This window comes from Piliocolobus tephrosceles, chromosome 2 (assembly GCF_002776525.5).
Source record: "Piliocolobus tephrosceles isolate RC106 chromosome 2, ASM277652v3, whole genome shotgun sequence".
Classification (NCBI taxonomy): domain Eukaryota; kingdom Metazoa; phylum Chordata; class Mammalia; order Primates; family Cercopithecidae; genus Piliocolobus; species Piliocolobus tephrosceles.
Window position 1 is genome coordinate 30,630,281 of NC_045435.1, and position 13,987 is coordinate 30,644,267.

General features: G+C 38.1%; 1 protein-coding gene across 10 annotated transcripts in view; it reads right to left on the minus strand.

The window, feature by feature from the left end:
* The window catches only part of ZBTB20 (zinc finger and BTB domain containing 20), an 821,902-nt gene that overhangs the window by 185,376 nt on the left and 622,539 nt on the right, over window positions 1-13,987 (minus strand). The gene's annotated exons all lie outside the window — the stretch shown is intronic.

Below are 13,987 nucleotides of genomic sequence, written 5' to 3' on the forward strand. Positions count from 1 at the left end.
TTTTTTTTGCCAAAGTCACCAAACACTACTGAATTGCTAGCCTCCAAAATCCATCCTTAAACTCATTGTTTTCATTCTTTTAAAGGTCAGGTTCAGTGGGGTATAATTTACATACAATAAAATTCATCCTTGCTATACTCATTTACCATTCAATAAGTTTTGCCTTATATGCTGGAGGCCTGTATAATGAAGTCCAAACCCCAAGCCCCTTTGCTTCATATACAAATCCCTTTGGCACCTCTCAGCAGTCTTCCCCACATAACCCGTTGTCTGGTGACACCACACCACTCAGCGTTCAAGAGTATATGCCACATACCTTCATGCTCCTTGGACTTTCTTTATGTTTCCTCTCTATAAACATATATGTCTTGGTATAACACAGTAAATGCTATTTAATATTACCACATCAATTTCCATATAGAATCATAAATCTAGATGTTATTTTGAGAAGCTGATGTTTTCCAAATAGAAGTCATCCATCAAAATGTTACTACCTGAAGATCTCTATTATTTTAGTATTATGGGTTGATTATGTTCCCTTAAAATTCATATGTTGACATTCTGGCCCCCGATTCTTTAGAATATGAATATATTTGTGAATAGGGTCACTGAAGATGTGATTAAGATGAGGTCATGCTGTAGAGTGGGCCTGTAATCCAATATGACTAGTGTACTTATAAAAAGAAGAAACTTAAACACAGACATGCACACAGGGAGAACATCAGGTGACGATGACGGCGGAGATTGGGGCTGATGCTTCTATAAGCCAAGGAACACCAAACATTGCCAGGAAACCATCAGAAGCTGGGTGAGAGTCATGGAAGAGATTCTCACAGCCTTACAAGGAGCCAACCCTGCTGATACTTTAATCTTGAACATCTAGCTTCTGTAACTGTGAGACAAATGATTAAGTACTTATTGAGTGCCTACTATATGCTAGGCACTGCCCTAGGATATTGAATAAGAATTTCATCACGTTATTGCATTTTTTGTTCACTAACAAGTAAGATCAAGTTCTCCACTTTATATAGTTTAAATTTCAGTAGAGGAAACATACATTAAACAAGAAAACAAGTAAATAAGATATGTAATTTTACTCTGTGCCCCACACTGAGAGTCATAGGCATTGATCCTCTACATCACTGAACAAAGGTTGGAACTAGATAACGAACATATTACTTCACAGTTTACAAAGTAATGAGGAACACAATGAGGTCTCACACTAGAGGCACGTTAATCCACAGGCAATGCACAGGCTGAAAGTGTTTGGGAAGGACACCCCAAAAGCTAGGTTTCTCAGTCAGTTTGTCAGTCATTCAACACATATTTCTTTTTTCTTTTTTTTTTTTTTTGAGACCAAATCTCTCTCTGTCACCCAGGCTGGAGTGCTGTGACACAATCTCGGCTCACTGCAACCTCTGCCTCCTGGGCTCAAGCAATTCTCTGCCTCAGCCTCCCTAGTAGCTGGGATTACAGGCACCCGCTACCAAGTCCGGCTAATTTTTGTATTTTTAGTAGAGACAGGATTTCACCATCTTGGCCAGGCTGGTCTTGAATTCCCGACCTCGTGATCCACCCACCTCAGCCTCCCAAAGTGCTGGGATTACAGGTGTGAGCCACTGCGCCCAGCCATTTGACACGTATTTCTTAAGCACTTACTGTGTACCAGGCCCTATGCCGAAGACAGTAGAACTGTGGACAGAGCCAACATGGCACTAATACCCATTGAGCTCACATTCTAAGGGGAAAAATCTGAACAACAAATCTCACAGTCCGTTCTTTATCACATATCGTCATAAGAATACATAAAGGGGGTTAGGAGATCACCTGGGTCAGAGGACTGTCCCAAGAGGGGTTTCCAAGGGGCCTTCCTTGAAGATGTGGTACCCAGACACTGCTTTAGGGCTGGAGTGTGGGTATTTGTTTGAGCAGGGTCATGAAATCTTAGGTTTCTTCTTCCTCATCCCCTTTCAACCATGTACACACATTTCAAATACTTAAAAGCACTCTTCAAATATACTAAGAACACCAAGAACTAAACCCAAGAGGAGGACTCTCCAGAGGAAAGGGGCCAAAAATAGAAGAGAGAAAAAAAAAAACCCTAATCTCACCATTTGTTTTGAAAACACCCAAAATGATTAAAACATATTATAAACTAAAACATATGAACTAATCACTTGCCAAGTTTCATTTTTAAATCAAAGCCATTTTGAGGTTCATAAAATGAAAAAAGAATCTTCAAATATGAACTTGTGTTTTCCTTTTCTTGGCCCTCAGTTGGTTTGAAGCATTTGCTGTTATGCTGTGTGGAGGGAAGGGGAACCTGCTAGTTAGGAACATGTGGCATACATCTACTAGAAGGTAAGCTCCACGAGATCATGACTCTTCACAGTGGTATCCCTGATAAATAGAAGAGTGCCTGGAAGATAACAGGGGCTCAATAAATACCTGCTGAATGATCAACTACTGAATATTCTGGGCCTTTTAAGGGATTCTCCAACTCTCTTTTCTTACCCAAGCTGCATCTTGCTTTAGGCCAGTGGTTCTCAACCTGGGGCTACTTTTTGCCCCCAATCAGGGGACATTTGTGTTTTTTGTTGTCACAGTTAGAAAAGTTCCTACTGGCATTTAGATGGTAGATGCCAGGGATGCCAGGGATGCTGCTAAACATCTTACAGTGCATAGGACAGCCCTGTTCCACAAAGACTTATCTGGCCCCAAAGGTTACCAGGGCCAAAGTTATAAAACTCTGATTTACGCCCTTTGTTTCTATTGGGCTGTACCTGGGAGTCAGATCCTCTGCATATTTGGAATGAAGTTCAGTCCTAAAGGAAGCACCCCAGAAGATCCGCATTGCTTAATCCTCATTCTCTTCAAGACCTAATAGAACTGCCTCCACTCTAAAGCAGGCTCAGAGAGAGCCAATTTTGCCTTTTGTCCTCCCTGGGTCAACAATGCAATTGCTAGGGAAATCATCTGACAGTCTGTCTCTACAATGCAAGTGAATAATTTTTACTTTACATTGGTAATTTCCCTGAGCTTACCTAAGCATATATACTAATTTAGTAAAATTCTCTTGTTTATGAACTAGTCATGTATCTGCAGGAAAAAAAAAAAATCTCAAGTTCAACCAGTTTATCCATGTCTGCTCAGGATCAGTACATGAATCTAGTTTTATTCATGATAAATAAGATCAACTTCAAGAATTCCATCAAACCCCAATAATGTGCCTTTAGAGAGACTGGGTTTACAGCATTTCCTCTGCCACCTTCCTTGCCCTGCGTATTAAAATACAAGTATCTGATCCCAGTTTCAATGGGGCAACTTCTGTGGTGCCAGAGGAGGGCATGCGCTGATTTCCCCACTCTGATGGTTGCTCCAGTAATCTTGGTGTTGTGGCATGTATCCCAGTTACCATAGAGACTGCATACACTAAGAGTGCACCATTGTGATTGGTGGGAAAGACACATTTTGTAGAAGCTTTTCTGGAGAGATAAAGGTAAGACACAAGAAAGAAAGTGAGACTGCCAATAAAGAGGCAGAGCACAGAGAAGTCCCAAACAACCATACATTCTAGAAAATTGGGACAACAGAGATTACAACTACTACTATAAAACCAAGATGAACTGTTCACTCAGTGGCTGCCTGTCAGGAAAATTTCAAGTATAGGCAGACAGAACAGACACAAGATATTCTAGAATAAAAAGGTAAGCAAGTAAACCTACTGAGGTATAGGGGTGACAAAAGGGAAATGGCACGAAAAAATTTTAAAATGATTCAATGCTAGAAAAAAAAAAAGAATATCAGAGAGCACTAAAATTTAAAGTTACATTTCTGTAGGATGGCTGACTTACAGAAAGGCTGACCTTTGGAAAATTATTTAAGTTCTGAGTACCTCTGCTTCCTTCTCTATGAAAAAGAAAAAGAAAAAAAAAAGAATAAAGATGGAAATAGAAAGAATAAAGATGACTTCTCTCTCACTGTTTTACAGGAGTCTCTTTAAATATCTCAATCATTTGACATTTTATCAGTTGAATATGATGTACCCCCCACAAAAATTGGACAAAAACACTTAAAGGTGGTGATAAATAGGGGGACATCATTAACAATGCAAACTGCCTCATTCCATAGTTTCTTACAGTAATGAGTCAACTGACTATGTGATCTCATGTACATAATTTTGCTCGGCATGCAATTTTGAGGTATACAATTACTACAGAAATTAAGGCATACCTGCAATGTAAAGGGTAAATCGTAGGCATTTTAAGGGAAGGCTGAGGATAGGATGTGTGTTGGTTTGAGGGATGAGTGGGACTGGATTTAAGAGAAAATCAGTCTAGGAAAATATCACATAAGTGTTTGTAAGTTCTTTGATACTCAGGTCTGTATCCTGTAATGCTTTACTAGACATATTTCAGACTAATATGTCCATTGCCTACTGGACATTCATATCTCCCTGTTTTTAAATACCTTTCAAATCTATATCTTGAGCCATTACTTCTCTCTTGATCTCTAACGCTTTATATCAAATGAACTACTAGACAATTACAATTAGATATTCCAAAAGCATCCTAAATTCAACATGTCCAAAGCTGAACTCATCTTTTCCTTCAAACCTTCTCTTCCTCCTATGTTTCCTATGTGAGTAAATATTAATAGTATTACCATTCACCCATCTGCCAAAGTGCCATACCTAGGAGTCATGGTTGGTTTTATCTCACCTTCAAATAATCATCCGTGCATATAGATGTGTAATTCTAATAAGCAAAGGAGGCCTTTTTTGAATAGAAAGCAATATTTACAGTTAATTGGGTTTCAAACTAATATTAATTTATTAAACTTACAGATTTTAAAAGGCTAGTTTTCTTTATACTTTTACCTGTGAAAACACATACATATATTTTTCTACATCTTCATATAGCAATTTTTGCATAAAATAAGAAAAATTACTTTCAGGAAGGGTGAGATTACTAGACAAAAAATTTAGGACCTCAAACTATTTCAACTGTCAGTCAGAATGTTAAAAGAATGCGAGTTAGGGTCTGATCTGGGAACACCTTTCAAATGATTTTGCCAAGGTCACCAGTAGACACATTGAGTATTTTTATAGTCACTCTGACAGTGAGAAATTTTAAGTCTATACCCTACAAAGGAAATTTTACAATCCATGTCCTCTAAGTTTCATTCTTATCTAACTCTTTTATAATCACTTTCCACTTTATAGCCTGATAAAGGTAGACAGTATTTTGTGTCTCTACTAACCAGATTTCTTGACTCTCGTGCCCTTTCACTTCGTAACGTTTTTCACATTTCTACCTCTCTCATCCCCACTGCACCACATTAGCTCAGCGCATCATTATCTGTCACTTGTAATATTGCAACAGTATATTGTACTATGTTTTCTTAAGTTTCGGAGTCTTTGCATATGTCACTACCTGTGTCTAGAACACCCATATTCCCTGATAAATATTTACTGAATGAAAAAAAGTTAATAAATGCTTTGGATGCTGCTGCTTTGGGTGCTGAACAGACATAGTGGCCTATCTAATGTTCTGGATAAGCCTGCATAAAGCAATCTTACTTTCAAAATTAATTTTGAAGAATAATAAAATTTTGCCATGGAGAATCATGGAGCCCATGCCACAACATCATGTTTTGCATTTAATAAAACAACTCCAAATCCAGGGAAAGAATCAGTTATTATTTCCTTCAATTCATACAACGAATATTTACTGAACAATCTCTATGTGCCAGGCTCTGTACTAGGCACTGAGGATTTCTTAGAGCACAGAACAGGCAAAAAACAAACAAAACCAAAAAAACAAAAAACCAAAAAAACCTTACAATCGTGGGGCTTATATTCCATGAAAGGGGAAATAAATGTGTAAATAAAATATATATTGTGTCTGAAGGCAGTAGATGCTACGAACCAAAAGGGGTGGAGGGTTAAATGTTAAATACAGTGGTTATGAAAGGTCTTACTTAGAAGTGAAAATTGAGCAAAGACCTGAAGATGATAAGCAAACAAGCCTTATCTGGGGAAAATATTTAAGGCGGCCAGAAAAGCAAGTGCAAAGGTGAAATCACGCATGGTAGGTTTGAGGTTAGGAAGGAGTCAATGAAGGTTGAGGGGAGTGAGCTAGGGTGGAGTGCTAAATGAAGACAGAGAGGTAATGCAGAAATTGAATACGGAAGGTCTTGTGAACTATTGCAAAGGCTTTTCTTCCAAGTGAGATGTTGAGCCATTAGAGAGTTCTGAGCAGAGAAGTGATGTGGTCTGACTGAAATTACATTACACATATTGCAAAGCATCACTCTGGTTATCATTTTGAGAGTACAGTGTAAGTGGTAAGGCCAGAAGCAGGGAAGATAATTAGGAGGCTATTGCAATAATCCGGGTAAGAAATGATAGTTGCTTGGATCAGGGTAGTAGTGGTGAAGAGGATGAGGAGTGGTAAGATTCTGGATTTATTCTGAAGGTAGAGCTGCAGGATTTGTTCAATGGTTGGGTTTGTGAGACAAATACAGGTCTGGGAGAGAAATAAATTTTTGATTTGAGCAACCCTAAAGGTGGAGTGTTATTTACCAATATTGGGGAGGCTATGTATTTGCTTGGTAAAATAAGGAATTCCATTTCTGATATGTCAAGTTTCAGATGCTCATTAGACAGACAGTGGAGATGTTGAATAGGCTGCTAAATATGTGAGCCTAGAATTCTGGGTAAAGGCCTGGACTAGAGATACAAGCTTGCACCGTAAGCTTGGGTGCAAATATTAAGAGAGTGAATGGAGCTGAAGAGAAGAGCTTCAAAGATTGAGCTCTAGGGCACTGTAATGTTTGCCTGCTTGGGAAATGAGAATATGCTAGCAAAAGAGACTGAGGAGGAGCAGACTGTGAGATAGGAAAAAAATCAGGAGACTGTGATGGACTGAACGCCAAGTGAAGAAAGTGTTTTAATGGAGAATGAATAATGGGCCACATAAAACGATTCTGAGAGATCAGGAAAGACAAAGACTGCTAATTGGTTAATGGATTTAGCAAGATGGAAGTCACTGGTGACCTTAGCATCAACAGTTTTACTAGACTGGTAGGCGCAAAAGCTAACTAGAGGGGCAAAAAAGAACTAGAGCATAGGATTGGAGAGCATCTACAGTGAGTCTAGGCATTTCTTGAGAAGTTTTGCTATAATGGAAATCAAAGAAATGGGACAGGAGCTGCTAGGAAGTAGGGTTTATAAAGGTATTTTTAGGATGAGAGAAATTACAATGCGTTTGTATACTGATAGGAAAGATTTGATAGAAAGAGAAAATTTGATAAAGCAGAAGAAAGATGTGAGCTTTTTCAGGAGCACCACTTATGCATGTGCAAGAGGAGACAGATTCTAATGCACAGTGAGGGATGGGCTGAGCCAAGAGTACACAGAGGTTATCCATAATTGTAGGAGAGAAGGCAAAATACATGGGTACAGATAAAAATGGGAGGGTAGGGGTGCTGGACAGCAAGTATTTGTGAAGTTCTCTTTTGATGGTTTCTATCTTTTCAGTGAAGTAGAAAGAAAGATTCCAAGTTGAGCATAAGCATGGGGGAGGAGGTGTTAGAAATTTGAGAGAGGGACAATATGAAATATTTCTGTACAGATATGGAAGAGTAAATGACAAGGAAACATTATATTTGCTGGGCAGCGTTAAGGGCCTCCTTGAGGGATCATGAATTTAAATTGAGAGTCATACATTTGCTTGTGTTTTTCTGCAGCCACATTCAGCTGGCACACAGGCATGAAATAGATGGGGAGTTGCATATGATCAGTACAGTTGAGATTTGTCAGGAGAGCAGAGTGAAGCCAGAGAAGGTCAACGGTATTAAAGGCGCATGCAAGGAAATGATTAAAATCATTGTCCATGGAATCTACGCTGTATAACGAAGTCAGCATATGAGAAGCTATGGGTAAAACCAATGAATTAGGGGTCCTAGTGGGCTTAAGGAATTGGTGTATTAGGGGTAACAAAGGGATTGAACTACCAAGACATTAGGCTGTGGTTGGAAAATGGAATGCTTGAAATTGAGGTTGTGGAAGATTATAATTATTAGTAATTAAAAGATCAAAAATGTAGCCATGGGAATGAGCAGCTATGGCAGAGTGGTGTATCGATCATGAGAAGTTCAAAAAATTGAGAGGAGGTATTAGAGGGAGTGTGTATTTACACAGTGAATGACCAATAATTGTAATGGAGTAGAAATGGAAAAAGTGTTAGTGAGTTAGGGGCTAATGTTTTCAAGGAATTGGGAAACTTTCCTGGTAGACAACTGCATCAAGGGGGAGTTATGGGAACACCGAGCTTTTCTACTCCTTCCTCAATGTTTCCTCTCTCTCCATCTTTCCAGCTTATATGACTGGCATTACAAACTTTAATTTCTTAGACTAGATAACTACACATCACCTATATCTTCCCTTTCTCCTCCCTATCCAAACTATCTCCAAGTCTTAAGAATTTCCAATTTTTTTTTTTTTTCCTGAGGTGGAGTCTCACTCTGTTGCCCAGGCTGGAGTGCAGTCATGCCATCTCAGCTCACTACAACTTCCACCTCTCGGGTTCCAGCAATTCTCCTGCGGCAGCCTCCTAAGTAGCTGAGATTACAGGCATGCACCACCGTCACACCTGGCTAATTTTTGTATTTTAGTAGAGACGAGGTTTCACTATGTTGGCTAGGCTGGTCTCGAACTCCTGACCTCAAACAATACGCCTGCCTCGGCCTCCCAAAGTGTTGGGATTACAGGTATGAGCCACTGCGCCTGGCCTCCAATTTTGAATACTCTCCACTCTCCCACTTTGGGGCCATCTCTACTCTAGCCTGTCATTATTTTATCACTCAGATTAATGTTCTTCATGACACTAATTGCTCTCTAAACTTAACTTGCTCATTTATTTGTTTGCTTTTCTGTTGGGGGGGAGGTGTCTGTTTTCCCTCATTAAATATAAATGTCATAAGGGGAAAAGTTTTGTTTAATTTGTGCCTGGAACATAATATGCCCTCAATAAATACTTTCAGGATGAATTAATAAATACCCCCCATAACATGCTGATGAATCCTTATATTCTCGGGTTCACACAACAGCTTTGCTTTACTGTCCTACCAGCTTCTCCCTCCTTTCCTGCTCAAACCATCCATTTCACCCAGTAAAGTCATTTCACTACTCCCCCAAAACACCATGTTGATTTCTATCCAGATAATTTCATCATATTTCTCCCTTGTTCATGTCTATTCCCCACATACCAATTCTTTGAGTCCCAGCTTAGGTCTTACTTGTCGGATGGTTTTTCCATGATTACCAAGAGGCCTGCTGATTTCTCCTGCCTCTAAAGTCCTGCTGTCCCTAATAACATCAGCTGCTTTATATTTTCTAATTGTTTCATGTAGGTTATTCTTACCTTTTCACTTTAATATAGATTTTTTTGGCCTGAGGATCCTGACTTACATCTACAGTATACTCAGTAAAAACTAACATAGGGTAGGGCAGATAACAGGTATTCAAAAAATACTATGACCTCCTTGGATAGCTCCATAGACTTCCATCTTCCTCAACAAACATTTTCTACCTTTTATCCTGCTGTTAGCTAAATCTAACTGTTCTTCCTACTCTACTGATACTGTCTTCGAGACCAGAACCAATCCCTATGTCCACTACACAGAATTCTGCACCCTTGCACTGCAATTCCCACAGCTAAATCGTTGTCATAGCCATTATTGCTCCTGGATTCTCTTGGCAATTTTAGCATATTCAAGGCATAGCTGCCAAGATCATCATCCTCCTTGATTGTTTTGGGTCTTTATTTTTTTAAATCCCTACATTTTTCCCCATCAAACTTTAAGTGTTCTTGTGGGATTTGTTTTTCCTTGGCTCCATCCTTGGCCTGGTTCTTCTCCACTTTCTTATGTTCAGTCACTCGATTTGCCCTTTGTCTCATTTGAGAGTATCAGCTTTCACATCTTCTTTTAAACTACCTTGCATATTTAGAATATTTTCTCAAATAATATAAAATTTATAATATTTATGAATAAATGACACAATGCCAAGATATTCTGTCTCTTCTTTCAAATAACATCTGAAGATGCACCTGCACTAGTGAGTTCTATATTTAAGATATTGAATAAGTATCATTCACCCATCTGCTTTCATTCTGTCCTGCATTTTTTAGGACCTGCTTCAGAGTTGTATTGTGAGGTCTTTTGGACGGGGAACTGTCTGGCATAGTTCACAAAACGGCCTTTGCTCTGTATATTCATGTTCCTTTGACAAATAATAATTAATAATAATAGCCCACTGTGCATTTTTACATTCCACTCATAAATCCCTGGAAAAAAAAAAAACTAACAACCAGGGATTATAATAGAAACACAGAAACAAAACTAACCTCTTACCAGGTTTTGCTCCAGTTAACATATACTTCCATATACCTATATTCTAACAAATAATTACCTACTTAAGTCATTTGTAAATTGTTCCTTTGCCAACATTATGTATAACAGCAAATGCCTATGTGGTTTATAGGACAGGGAAAACAACTAGAACATTACAGCTATGTGGGGGATCAGTGCAAAAGCAGCAAAATAAGAGGTTTACTCTGTTGGGTGCACAGTTTGGAAGAATTAGTCTCACAAGTAGAACTACTTGACAGAATATATGCCTGCTCTCCAGCTCCCTCTTCACCCCCCTCCAGATAGTTTTTCAATAATGGAAGAAGACTTACTTTCTTTTTTCAAATCCAGGTGGGAAGTGTATCATTTTGCGTGAAAAATCTGTTTTTCTTTGAACATAACAAATGGTCTGATTGAAGCTGCTCTACGAAAACGGCAGTGTATCTAACGAGGGAGGGTGGGAACTATAGTTTAATGGGTGGAGCACCTCCATATTTAGCTGCAGATGAGCCACATTTAACTTAAAAAATTTTTTTTTAAATTTAAAAAATAAAAGAAGGCCAAAATGTAATGACTGTCTTGTTACTGCAGTGGCCACTAGATGGCAGGTCCAAAAAATCTGATTGGAGCCTCACAGGAGGGCAAATTTTAGGAAGCAGAATGTTTCTGGCACTCAGTCCAGCGTTGGTTCATCAATAAGCCTTGGCAGTCTGCTAAAATATCAGGTGGGTAAGACAATATCCACGTTATTTCACAGGACTGAAGGGGGCAGGAAGCCCTTTAGTATCTAGGTTTGTAGAGTATAGTCATCACATACTCACACATCCAGATATTGCTACATCTTTGGACTTCTGTCCACAGACATTCTAGGAGTTGGTTTTTATATATGTTCAGCTGTATTCCATTATCTAATGGTCTGTGCAATAGTGAGACATAATCTCAGGAGTGTAAAAGGTAGTTGTCTAATCTGCCTCCATGGAAACAAATGAAGGATGCTGTCAGGCTAGGGTAAGGGCACATATAGCTGTACTGTATTTAACAACACATAGTTACCAGTAATTGCAACTTCATGTTAAATATGTGTATTTCCTATACTGGGGGTTGACCATAGATTCATGTTTTGAAAAAGAGAATGTTGATATATAAGAGACTTATTATTTAATACAATAAATAACTAAGGCCTATGATTAAAAATGAAATGAGTAAATTTAGAACAAATTATTTGTTGTACACAGTAGAGTTTTCATTTTCTTTTACTGTGATGGGAGACTTCTAGAAGTGGGTCTTATAAGACTATAAATAAGTCATTCTTGGACCAATTATTCTGAAGATAGATTGTGTCTCTCCCTTCATAATTTTTTTTATTTTGGTTACTAGATTATCCTGATAAAAGTGATTTAACTACATGGACACTGCGTACTTTTCTTTATCTTTTAATTAAAGAACTGACCTTATGGTTTTTAAAAGTAGAGAATCACAAGCTCTGAGATAATTTATCATTCTCACTAAAGAAAATGTGTTCTAGAGTCAAATTTATTTTTGTACAAGAGCTGTGACATGCATTTTGATATACATTTAAGCATCTAAGCCAATTAAAATATTATAACAATAAAAGCAACAAAAACTCAATTATAGCCACACAACTCAGTCATCACTCACTTTTTGTTCCCTTTTTCTTTGAAAATTTAGATAGAATAATGGTAAACATGTTAATTTCATCTATTCTTGCTCTGTATATTTGGACTGTGAAATGTCTACATGAGACACAGGAAGAAGAGGGCACTGGTCTTCAAGATAAAAAACAAAAAAAATTTTCCTAAAGAAGAAATATGGGCTATATTGAATTATGATAGATGTTTTAAATCAGTACTGTTTTCCTTTAGTTTGAAGTAAAATTTAAAATGAGATGACTGAAATAATTTACGATAAAATATCATGGTTATTTCTACGTATTTAAGGATTCAAAATGCTCAAACTTATACTTTCTTCACAGAAAGAGCACTGAAATGGGAACCTGAGAGGTCTGGGTTCTATTCTGACTTTGACAGTGACTCACTGTGTGAGATCCAGAGAGCATGACCTCCCCAGGCTCCTCACTTCTGAAACGGGAGGGTTTTGAGGACAAAGTCTCTCTCTGCTTTAACATTCAATATCCAAGTAAGCAAACTGCTACGTATTGCAGGTTTTTCTTTTCCTCAGAAATAGACTAATTTCCTCAGATGAAAGAATAATATTGTTAAGAAGCTGATGTTGAAAGCTAACATGTCCCTGCCAACATTGTAGGCTCTACCCATGCAGGTGAAGCTAGAACTGGTTCTTCCTTCAATCCCCCTTTTCCCTATTCTGCATCCCCCATCGTCTTTAAGTCTAAATTCTACCTGAGAGGTCCTCTGTGACCCCTAGGTAGTTACTTGCTAATTAGTGCTAATTATTTGATACCTGTTTTACTTTTCCTCTTGAGCACATAGCTAAGCTCCATTTCCCAGACTTCTCTGCAGATAGCTATGGCCCTGTGACCAAATTCTGGTGAGTGGGATGTCGGTGGAAGTGACATATGCTGCCCCAAGCCTGGTCTATTAAAAGTTCCTGTGTAATCATTGCTCTTTCTTCACCAGATTTCTGGCTGGATGTCACACCCACAGCAACCTTGGAAGCTATGTACTGGGTCAACCTGGGTCCCTGACCAGTCTTTACATAAGCAAGAGAGAAACTTATGTTGAAACACTGAGATTTGGGAATGTGCATATTATAAAAACTAATGTTACCTTAACTACGAATGTTTCCTAAACTAGAAATTTGTTCTCCCCCCAAGACATTATGTTTCTTTTACCACATTTTCCACCCTTAATAATTTATTTACTGATATGTAAGCTGCTTGAGGATAGTACATTTGTTTCACTAGTGTCCCCACAGAACTCTAGGTAGTTGAATGAAGTCAGAATAGAACATAGCTAGTTTGGAAATTATAGAAGGTACAGAAGGTAGTAAAAGCAGTTTGATTTTTAAAAATTCTAGCTTTGTGTTTTATCCTATAATATTTAGGTAGAAGGTAGGGATGATGGGTTGGGGTTTTGTTAGTTTGGAAATGTATTGTGACAACCATAGCCTTTTAATATATTTTGTGTACTACATCCCCAATAAACATGTTTTCCAAATAATGTGTAAGCTAAACACAATTATGTGCTATATAATGACGTTTTAGTTAACAGTGGACCACATGTCTGACTGTAGTCCTGTAAGATTGTAAGAGAACTGAAAAATTCCTAATGCCTAGTGATGTCATAGCCATCATAACATAATAGCACAATCACTTTTTAAAACATAAATGTAGTGTAGCCTAAATGTACAGTGCTTATAAAGTCTACAGTAGTATACAGTAATGTCCTAGGTGTTCACATTCACTGATCACTCACTCATTCACTCACCCAGAGTAACTTCTATCTGCAAGATCCATTCATTGTAAGTGCTCTATAAAGGCACACACTTTTGATCTTTTATGCTTTGTTTGTACTATACCTTTTCTATGTTTAGATATGTTTAGATACGTGAAGACTTACCATTCTGTTATAAT